We start from the raw sequence: 10,577 nt of genomic DNA on the forward strand, positions 1-10,577 counted from the left end.
AGGATTTGTTGATAAATCATTCCTGGCCTGATTTATGATTTTATAATAAAAAAAATATGGCGAAAATGTAAGTTTTTTAGGCTATGGACAGTATATTTTATTTCCTAGGAAATGAGAGCAGATATCCTGAAATCCCTGAAATAATTTTTTTTTCATTTTGTGTGTAAACAAAATGAAAAAAGAATTTTGCACCTGGCTTTATCATATGTTCAGATCTATCTTCCGGAAATATATGCAAATGTGCACAAATTTTATTAGATAATGCCTAATATGCATAATTAAACATACAAATATCTAAAACTTGTAATACATTTTTTTTCATACTTGTATAAGTAATCAACTGAGGATGTTTCATGGTGATATCTATTATTTTAAAATATTACATGTTTACATGTTAGAGGCGTTCCTTTGGTTCACTGAAAGAACGATCCAGAAGTCAAAGGACAGAGAAAGACGAGTTTTTATTCTGCTGTTCTGCCTCTGGAATGACCCAGAATCATTTCAGAGATCATTGACGGGAATCTCTTTACCATCTGGTCTTGGTTTCTCTGAAAACTGGCAGACAAACCTGAATTTCATGTTGTGCTCCCGGTAAGAGAGGAATGTTGTTCAGAGACTCACCTGCTCAGGACCGGCTGCAGGCATCTCAGCTTTCAGTCAGCTGACACCAAGGAAACAGAAGATATGAAAGTGTGACGCTCCTCGTGACTTCTGATTTAAACTAAATTAAGAGTTGAGTTTTTTTTGCTGTGCTTCCTCATTCTGTAAACTTCAGACGGAGGGAACGCCCATGTGGGTGTGATGAAAGATAGCAGGTGTGGGGAAGTCAGGTAGATTCATTCAGGACGCACAGCAGCAGGAACACCGAGTCTGTCAGCATGTACGGGGCCAATCATCAAGGTAAGAGTCGCCTCAGGTTCACTTTACCGGAGACCTTTCAGTCTGAGGGTCAGAGTTTGGTGTGTTTGATTGACAGGTCGTGTGTTTGATTGACAGGATGTGTGTTTGATTGACAGGATGTGTGTCACATGACTGCGACCTTTATGTTTTTATATAAAACTCCTTCCTGTTCCTAGGAGCATATATCTTGTTGGGTCGTGTCGGGTCTTGTTGGGTCCTGTTGGGTCTTGTTGGGTCCTGTTGGGTCTTGTTGGGTCCTGTTGGGTCCTGTTGGGTCTTGTTGGGTCCTGTTGGGTCCTGTTGGGTCTTGTTGGGTCCTGTTGGGTCCTGTTGGGTCACATTGGGTCACATTGGGTCCTGTTGGGTCTTGTTGGGTCCTGTTGGGTCCTGTTGGGTCTTGTTGGGTCCTGTTGGGTCACATTAGGTCCACATTGGGTCCTGTTGGGTCCTGTTGGGTCTTGTTGGGTCCTGTTGGGTCTTGTTGGGTCCTGTTGGGTCCTGTTGGGTCACATTGGGTCACATTGGGTCCTGTTGGGTCCTGTTGGGTCTTGTTGGGTCCTGTTGGGTCCTGTTGGGTCCTGTTGGGTCCTGTTGGGTCACATTAGGTCCACATTGGGTCTTGTTGGGTCCTGTTGGGTCCTGTTGGGTCACATTGGGTCACATTGGGTCCTGTTGGGTCCTGTTGGGTCTTGTTGGGTCCTGTTGGGTCCTGTTGGGTCTTGTTGGGTCCTGTTGGGTCCTGTTGGGTCCTGTTGGGTCACATTAGGTCCACATTGGGTCTTGTTGGGTCCTGTTGGGTCCTGTTGGGTCACATTGGGTCTTGTTGGGTCCTGTTGGGTCCTGTTGGGTCACATTGGGTCTTGTTGGGTCTTGTTGGGTCCTGTTGGGTCCTGTTGGGTCCTGTTGGGTCACATTGGGTCTTGTTGGGTCCTGTTGGGTCCTGTTGGGTCCTGTTGGGTCTTGTTGGGTCCTGTTGGGTTCTGTTGGGTCCTGTTGGGTCACATTGGGTCCACATTGGGTCTTGTTGGGTCCTGTTGGGTCTTGTTGGGTCCTGTTGGGTCCTGTTGGGTCCTGTTGGGTCACATTGGGTCCACATTGGGTCTTGTTGGGTCCTGTTGGGTCCTGTTGGGTCTTGTTGGGTCCTGTTGGGTCTTGTTGGGTCCTGTTGGGTCCTGTTGGGTCCTGTTGGGTCCTGTTGGGTCACATTGGGTCCACATTGGGTCTTGTTGGGTCCTGTTGGGTCCTGTTGGGTCCTGTTGGGTCCTGTTGGGTCCTGTTGGGTCACATTGGGTCCACATTGGGTCTTGTTGGGTCCTGTTGGGTCCTGTTGGGTCCTGTTGGGTCCTGTTGGGTCCTGTTGGGTCCTGTTGGGTCCTGTTGGGTCGCGTTGGGCGGCCTGTCCAGGTATCCCCCGCCTCTCACCCAACAACAGCTGTGATGGGCTCCAGCCCCCCGTGACCTGACCGACGGATTAAGCGGGTATAGAAAATGGACGGGTGGATTTTTTAAAGCAGAGACAATCCCTATGAACCATTATTTCTTCTAAATTTCTGCAATTTTGTCCCATAAAATGTTTGAAATTGATCAGAAAACTTTTTAAACTCACATCTATTCCAAATATTCTTTGAGCGCGAAACAACCTCGAAGTTTGAGCAGTTTGTCGTGACATCTAACGGTGAAGCTGCAGAGTGGAAGTAACTTAACCCTCCTGTTGTCCTGCGGGTCCAAAGTGAGCCACGACCATGTTTAGCTGTAGAAAAAATACCTTAAACTATCTTTTTCCAACTTGAAATGTTATGACTTTTCCTAAAGGGACCCCATCATTAGAAAAAGTCACACTTTATTTTTGTTGATGTTTCCATGTGGGCTGTACACCACTAGGGTACAAAGATTGTCTTATGGGTCATTTTTGACCCGTGAATTATAAAAACATTTAAACAGCAGAAAAAAGTTCACTGGTTTTTTTTCCCTTTCAATATAATTAATTCAGAAGTAATTACTTCACATTTATATAATAGCAATAATAAACCTTTATTATGTAAAAGAAAACTGAGAAAACAAGAAAACTGTTGGTCCAACTGACAGTTGGTTTGTGGTAAAAAAAAAAAAAAGAAAAGTGTAATCCTGAAAACTGGTGATTGTCTTTTTGTATTGTGTAACAAAAAATACATGATAAAAAAATGTATTGAATTGAGTTGAATAGATAAATAACAGGTGGTTTCATCATACAAAATAGATTTTTGATTTAGAATTCAATTAAGTTGCTTTATTTTGGGGCTTTGGTAGGGCGGCTCATTTCTGACCCGTAGGACAAAGGGAGTAAACACAATGTTAAGACCGCACAAAGGGTTAACACCAGAGCCAGTGTTGGGTGTGTCCTCTCTGGGCTTCTGTAGAAACACGGTGCTGCAACATTCTGTGGAAGCAAACAGTTTTATGTAGTTTGTTCCAAAGAAATCAAAAACACAAAGATTCTTATTCTAAAAAGATTAAACACTGCGATGTTCTGTTGTAACCATACTACGTGTTCCACATATGATTATTGGACTGATGATCCCTTCTTTCTCTATGACGAACAGTGTAGTGGCTATTCGTTCTCTTGTGTCGATAATCAAAACAAAAAAGATGTCAAAACCATAATAAACCAAATGAAATCAAACGGCCACTGAGACACCTAGGGAGTGAATTTACGCAGGTAATTGAGTCCATTGTCCAGGCAAAAAATTACGTTTCTTTCGGTTTCTTTCTCCAACCACAAGCAAACAAACAAATGAAAATGGCCTTTGCCGCCTCTCTTGCCCTGGTAAAAACCTATTTGCCCTCCCAGGTGCCTGCTCATCTAAATAAACTCTCCCTGTGCGCCCCAGCTAACCCGTGCTTTCAAAATAAAAGCATAATTAAATACCCAAATTAACTCAAACAATACTAAATATCATAAACAACCAAAAAAGGTGTATTCCCCAAACTAAACCCCCAAAAGATAACTAAATAATAAGTGAGCCAAATATACACAATAACAAATAGCTCCTACAAACAGTTTATTTCTGTCCGACAGGGTTCATGGCCGCCACAGATCCGGACGAGAGAAGGATTGTTCTGGTGGGGAAAACCGGCGTGGGAAAGAGCGCAGCGGGCAACACCATCCTGGGGAGGGAGGCCTTCGAGTCGGACCTTTCCCCGTCTTCGCTCACCTCTGAATGTCATAAAGCCAAAGGAGACGTCGACGGTCAGAAGGTGGCCGTCATCGACACTCCGGGCCTGTTCGACACGAACTTCACCCAAGAAGAAGTGCTGAACCGGATCAAGATGTGCATCTCCCTGTCGGCTCCGGGTCCTCACGCCTTCCTGGTGGTTCTGCAGCTGGGCCGGTTCACCCAGGAGGAGAAGGACACCGTCAACATGATCCAGACCACCTTCGGGGAGGACGCAGAGAGATTCACGATGGTGCTGTTCACACACGGAGACCAGCTGAAGAAGCAATCCATCGAGGGCTTCATCTCCGAGAGCCCGGACCTGAAGGCCATCGTCCGAAAGTGCTACGACAGATACCACGTCTTCAACAACGAGATCAAAGACCCCCAACAAACCAGAGAGCTCCTGGACAAGATCGACAAGATGACCGCGGCTAACGGTGGACGACACTACACCAATGCGATGTACCACAGAGCGGAGGCGGCCATAGAGAAGGAGAAGGACCGCCTCCTGAAAGAGATGGAGGACGAGAAGCGGAAGGAGCTGCAGGCGCTCCGAGCCAAATTCATAGGAAGGTCGTACCGCCGGGAGGAGACCCGGCTGCACGTGAGGTACCAGTGCGAAGCGCGAGCTCGAGCCGAGCGCTCCAACAACTTCACCGCCGCGCCCACCATCGCTGTGGCCGCCACCTGCGGCGCCGCCATTGGCGGCGTGCTGGGCCTCGCTGCGGGTCCGATCGGCCTGGCAATCGGAGCTGCCGCTGGAGCTGCCGCCGGAGCTGCTGTTGGAGCTTTAGCCGTGGGAGTCTCAGATCGCTGCAGCATACAATAAGGAGAACAAAAGACAGTTCATTCTTACTGAAAATCATCATTAATTCAATTCAATTTTCAATTCATTTTTATTTATATAGCGCCAAATACAACAAATGTCATCTCAAGGCACTTAGATAATAAAGTCCAATTCAAGCCAATTGGAATTCAATTAATTGTAATCATAATTATTCATAAAATAATCCAATTCGTTCATATAGAGCCAATTCAAAAACAATTTCCTAGCTAAGGAAACCAACAGATTGCACTGAAACTTTGTTTTAAAGTGCTCATATTAAATATGAGTTACTCAGCTGAGCTTTGACTGATGGGGGAAACATTTATATCATAGGATTACATTTTGTTGCAGCCCAGAATGTGACGGACTGTAGCTGACACAACCGGAAACTTCCTGTAATCATATTGAAGGAGCAAATGTGTTTGAACTAATGACATTTAGTCATGAAAGTTCAACTGAATAATTTAAACTCCAAACCTTCCATGCATGTAGCAGAAACTGTGAAAACCAGATTCGTTGTTTGGTTTGAGTTGGCCTGTAGAAACATGGTGGTTCAGTGTGTTAATGGGATAACCTACACCGTAACCGGCTGTGTGTTCATGTTATGGAGCCATGGTCAGTGGGTGTTATAAGTTGCCATCTTGTTAATAAAGATGATGCCAGTACCCTGAAACTTGTTAAACATCTTCTTTTTTTTTACTTGGTGTGGACAGATATGTTTCATTTTATTATTATTGATGGAAATTGACTGACTTGTGTTGTCAGAGGCTCATCTTAAAGTATATTCGTTTAAACGTGATCCTATAGATATCAGGGTCCCTTCCGTGCTGGCACGATCTTTACAATATGGCCCATAAACAAACCAAAATACCCTAAATTCAGTGGAGCATAAGATCTAGTTCACATTTTCAATGGGTGGACCTGAAATAAGGTTAAAAAGGCTGTTTGTGTCAGCTGACATTTGATAAATTAAGCTAATAAAACTTTGGTAAAATACTGTTAGCTCATTAGCGTAGCATGGTTGCAGATGGACAAAAAATAAACAACACAGTTTATTCAAAAGACACGTCTGTCTCTCCTGCCTGTGAACCACTGCTCGTTTGTGGGATTTAATTATCTGAATAAACAAATCTACAACATGATCAATGAGCAACGATGGTCTCCGAGTATCCGGACTTCTCTGGACAGCTGCATTTCGTAAGTTTCTGGACTGCTCGTATAATCATTGGCTGTGTTTGAAACCGCATACTGCATACTGCATACTGCATACTGCATACTACATACTGCATACTGCATACTGCATACTACATACTACATAATGCATACTGCATACTGCATACTACATACTGCAGCATACTGCATACTGCATACTACATACTGCAGCATACTGCATACTACATACTACATACTGCATATTACATAATGCATACTGCATACTGCATACTACATACTGCAGCATACTGCATACTACATACTGCAGCATACTGCATACTGCATACTACATACTGCACCATACTACATATTACATACTGCATACTGCATACTACATACTGCAGCATACTACATATTACATACTGCATACTGCATACTACATACTACATACTGCATACTACATACTGCATACTGCATACTGCATACTACATACTGCATACTGCATACTGCATACTACGTACTGCATACTGCATACTACATACTACATACTGCAGCATACTGCATACTACATACTACATACTGCAGCATACTGCATACTGCAGCATACTGCATACTGCATACTGCATACTACATACTGCAGCATACTGCATACTGCAGCATACTGCATACTACATACTACATACTGCAGCATACTGCATACTACATACTGCAGCATACTACATACTACATACTGCATACTACATAGTGCATACTCATCGATCAGACAGTATGCAGAGCGTTTACCCACAATGCATTGCGCTCCTGCCTGAGCCAAAATCAGCCGGCCTGAAGCTGATTTCCCTTAAGCTCTAAACTCTGTAAACTTTAGCAACATTTGAAACATTTTCAGGTGAGAAAGTAGTCGTTTAGATCCCCAACGTGTTGAAAACCTGACAAAATACCGGCTATTTACAATTTTGTTCCCACGAATTCGGCGCTACTAAAGCTAGCCGCAGTGAGCAACGCACTTCCTGTTATTTTCACCAAAATAAAATACCCGTTGCCTTTTATCATAGGGAAAGCCATTACCATACAATTGGTGCTTTTGTTTTGAAAACAGGAAGTGAACCTACCCTCGTTGTAGCTAGCTTGAAACTGCCGTTTTGACAGGAAATGACGATCGGCGACGTCACGTTACGTTGCATCTTGGGTAGTTTGAGTATGAGTAACCTCATGATGCATACCCAACATTTCAGAGAATCTAGTATGCATCCGGGAACTTCTGCTTACTCAAACTCACATACTAACTCAGAAAGTTAGTAGTAGAAGTAGGCGGTTTGGAACACAGCCAAAGTAACTCCTTTCCTCTGTAAGATAAAGGTGATACAGGCTGTGTTCCAAACCGTATACTTCTCCTACTACTCCTACTAACTTTAACTTTTTTTAGGTTCCCGGTATTTTGTCAGGTTTTCAACATGTTGGGGATCTAAACGACTACTTTCTCTCCTGAAAATGTTTCAAATGTTGCTAAAGTTTACAGAGTTTAGAGCTTAAGAGAAATCAGCTTCAGGCCGGCTGATTTCGGCTCAGAGGGAGAGAAATGCATTGTGGGTAAACGCTCTGCATACTGTCTGATCAAATGAATATGCCGTTTGCAAGTATGTAGTATGTAGTGGGCGGTTTCGAACACAGCCTCAGAGTCCTGGAGGGTTGCTTTATGTTCATGTCGGGCTTCATTACTTCTGTGAGGACACTCGGATGGACTGACAGCATCGTGCACCGTGATGTTCGATGATCAAACTGCCGCTCAGTGGAGCTCGGTGTTGCATTGTCTGAGCAGCTAAAGAACAGAAATCTGTCTTTCCTGTCTGCAGGATCTAAGAAGCAGAAGAAGAGCGACGCACTCCGGATGGTTCTGGTGGGGAAGACCGGCGGAGGGAAGAGCGCCACAGGAAACACCATCCTGGGAAGAGAAGCCTTCCAGTCCCAGGCGTCTCCGTCCTCCTGGACGCTTCGGTGCGACCGGGCCGAGGCCGTCGTGGGGGGCAGAGAGGTCGCCGTCGTCGACACTCCGGGTCTGTTCGACACAAACTTCAGTGGAGATGAAGTGCTGAGGAAGATCGAAAGCTGCCTCTCGCTGTCTGCTCCGGGGCCTCACGTCTTCCTGGTGGTCCTGAGGCTGGGCCACCAGGAAGACGATTATCCCTGAGGATAATCCTGAAGACGTTCGGCCAGGAGGCTGCCAGGTTCTCCTTAGTGCTGTTCACACATGGAGACCAGCTGAAGAAGCAGACTATCGAGCAGTTCCTGTCAAAGAGCGAGGGGCTCACAGCTCTGATCCGGGCGTTCTCCGGCAGGTATCACGTCTTCAACAACGAGGCGAAGGACGAGGAGCAGACCCGGCAGCTGCTGGACAAGGTCGACCAAATCATAGTCGCCAACGGCGGCGGATTCTACTCCAAGAAGATGCTGATGGGGGCCAAAAGGTCCTCGGAGAAGGAGAAACGAAGGCTTTCAAAGGAGCTGAAGGCAGCGGAGCGGCAGAGGCGGAGCCACCTGAGGGCGCAAGTGGAGGGGGAGGCGGCTTCACCTGGACACTCGGCGAAGAGCGACAAATGTGTTCTGCAGTAATAAACTGAGTAATAAACACCCCTGCAGAGGCAGGCTCCATTTTGGTTCAACTATTTTTATCTGACGAGCAGCTGAATGAGCTCCTTAGTTTTACAGATTTAGTTTTTTTTAACCATTGTGTCATAAAGTGGTTCACGACCCGAAGCTTCATTCAATTCCCTTGGGTGACACCTGCTGGCAGCAGCGATTGTTGCACCAAATGAAGCGAATGTGATGCATCTCTTGTGTATATAATAACACTTATGTGTGTATGTGTGTTGTACATATGTGTTTTTAGTACCTCATTAAAGATTCTGAGTAATTTACCCATGAAATAATCATTTAAAAACAATGTGAAAATGTTTGGTTTGTCATTCATGTTTTCTTTGGGAGTGTGCTTGGTGTAATAAAGAGGGTGCTTGTGTTACTTCAGGTGTTTTTATTCAAGAAAAGTAGTTTTTGCTCAGTAGAAGGGCTCAAACGGTTTCTTTTTTTTGGAGCTATGTAAAATCCTCTTTCACAGGGACCAGAGGAGGCTGGTGTGACCAGGAACTGTGTGGCTCGAAATATTCCCACACTTTGGAACGCTTCCTCGATGGTTGCTCCATGAGAGAATAATCCAAAACTCTGAATATCAAACAACGAGAGCTGTTCGTAACACGTGTCGAACCGGGACATAAACCGGTGTTAGTTTCTCATGCTTTGGTGTTTAGTCTTTAGTTTTGCCATTGTTTCCCCCTCAGTTTCTCTTTCCTCAGTCACCATGTTCAGGTCATTAGGCTCAGCCGCGTTTTGCTTTAACCTGGTTTTTGATTAATAAATCAAGTCTTGTTTTTTGAAGTCTGCATTCGTGTCCTTGCGCCTCGCAAACCAACGCAGCTCTGTGAGATAGCAGCTTTGTTTGAGGAACATCGGAGACCCGTCGGGGTCATCCCGCCCGCAGATTCCTGGTGATGACGCTGCTCCTGGTGACCTTCTTTAAGGAATCACTCACAGAGTTCCCCAGCAGAGAAACCTTCTGTGTCAGGAGGCTTTACCCAGCGCTGAGCTGTACAGGTTTATGGAGTTTATAGGGTTACACACACATGATGGTGGTGAAGAATCTGCTGAAGAGTCCCTGATAAAAACAGCTGAGATGGAGATCTGTGTTTGTTACAGCCATGAGTTCAGAGTCAAAACATCTGAAATAACTACTATAACCCTATAATAACAACTATAACCCTATAATAACAACTATAACCCCATCTATAATAACTACTATAACCCGTTCTATAATAACTACTATAACCCTATAATAACAACTACAACCCTATAATAACAACTATAACCCTATAATAACAACTATAACCCCATCTATAATAACTACTATAACCCGTTCTATAATAACTACTATAACCCTATAATAACTACTATAACCCTATAATAACAACTATAACCCTATAATAACAACTATAACCCCATCTATAATAACTACTATAACCCGTTCTATAATAACTACTATAACCCTATAATAACTACTATAACCCTATAATAACTACTATAACCCCATCTATAATAACTACTATAACCCGTTCTATAATAACTACTATAACCCTATAATAACTACTATAACCCTATAATAACAACTATAACCCCATCTATAATAACTACTATAACCCGTTCTATAATAACTACTATAACCCTATAATAACTACTATAACCCTATAATAACTACTATAACCCTATAAAACTACTATAACCCCATCTATAATAACTACTATTTTCTCATGTGTCTATGCATGAAATCTGCACGATATCTTTGAACTTATCTGGACTGTTGCTTGTTTTTAAATTAATTTAAATTATTTTATTTGTTTCTCTTTATATTCTTTTAATCATTTAAATGATTTTATTTGTTTCTCTTTATATTCTTTTAT

At 43.7% G+C, this 10,577-nt stretch overlaps 1 pseudogene; it reads left to right on the forward strand.

The window, feature by feature from the left end:
• Window positions 1-672: 672 nt before the first annotated feature.
• LOC142366606 (GTPase IMAP family member 8-like) lies at window positions 673-9,402 on the forward strand (annotated as a pseudogene).
• The last annotated feature ends 1,175 nt before the right edge of the window (window positions 9,403-10,577 follow it).

The sequence above is a fragment of the Odontesthes bonariensis genome, chromosome 17 (assembly GCF_027942865.1).
Source record: "Odontesthes bonariensis isolate fOdoBon6 chromosome 17, fOdoBon6.hap1, whole genome shotgun sequence".
Lineage (NCBI taxonomy): Eukaryota > Metazoa > Chordata > Actinopteri > Atheriniformes > Atherinopsidae > Odontesthes > Odontesthes bonariensis.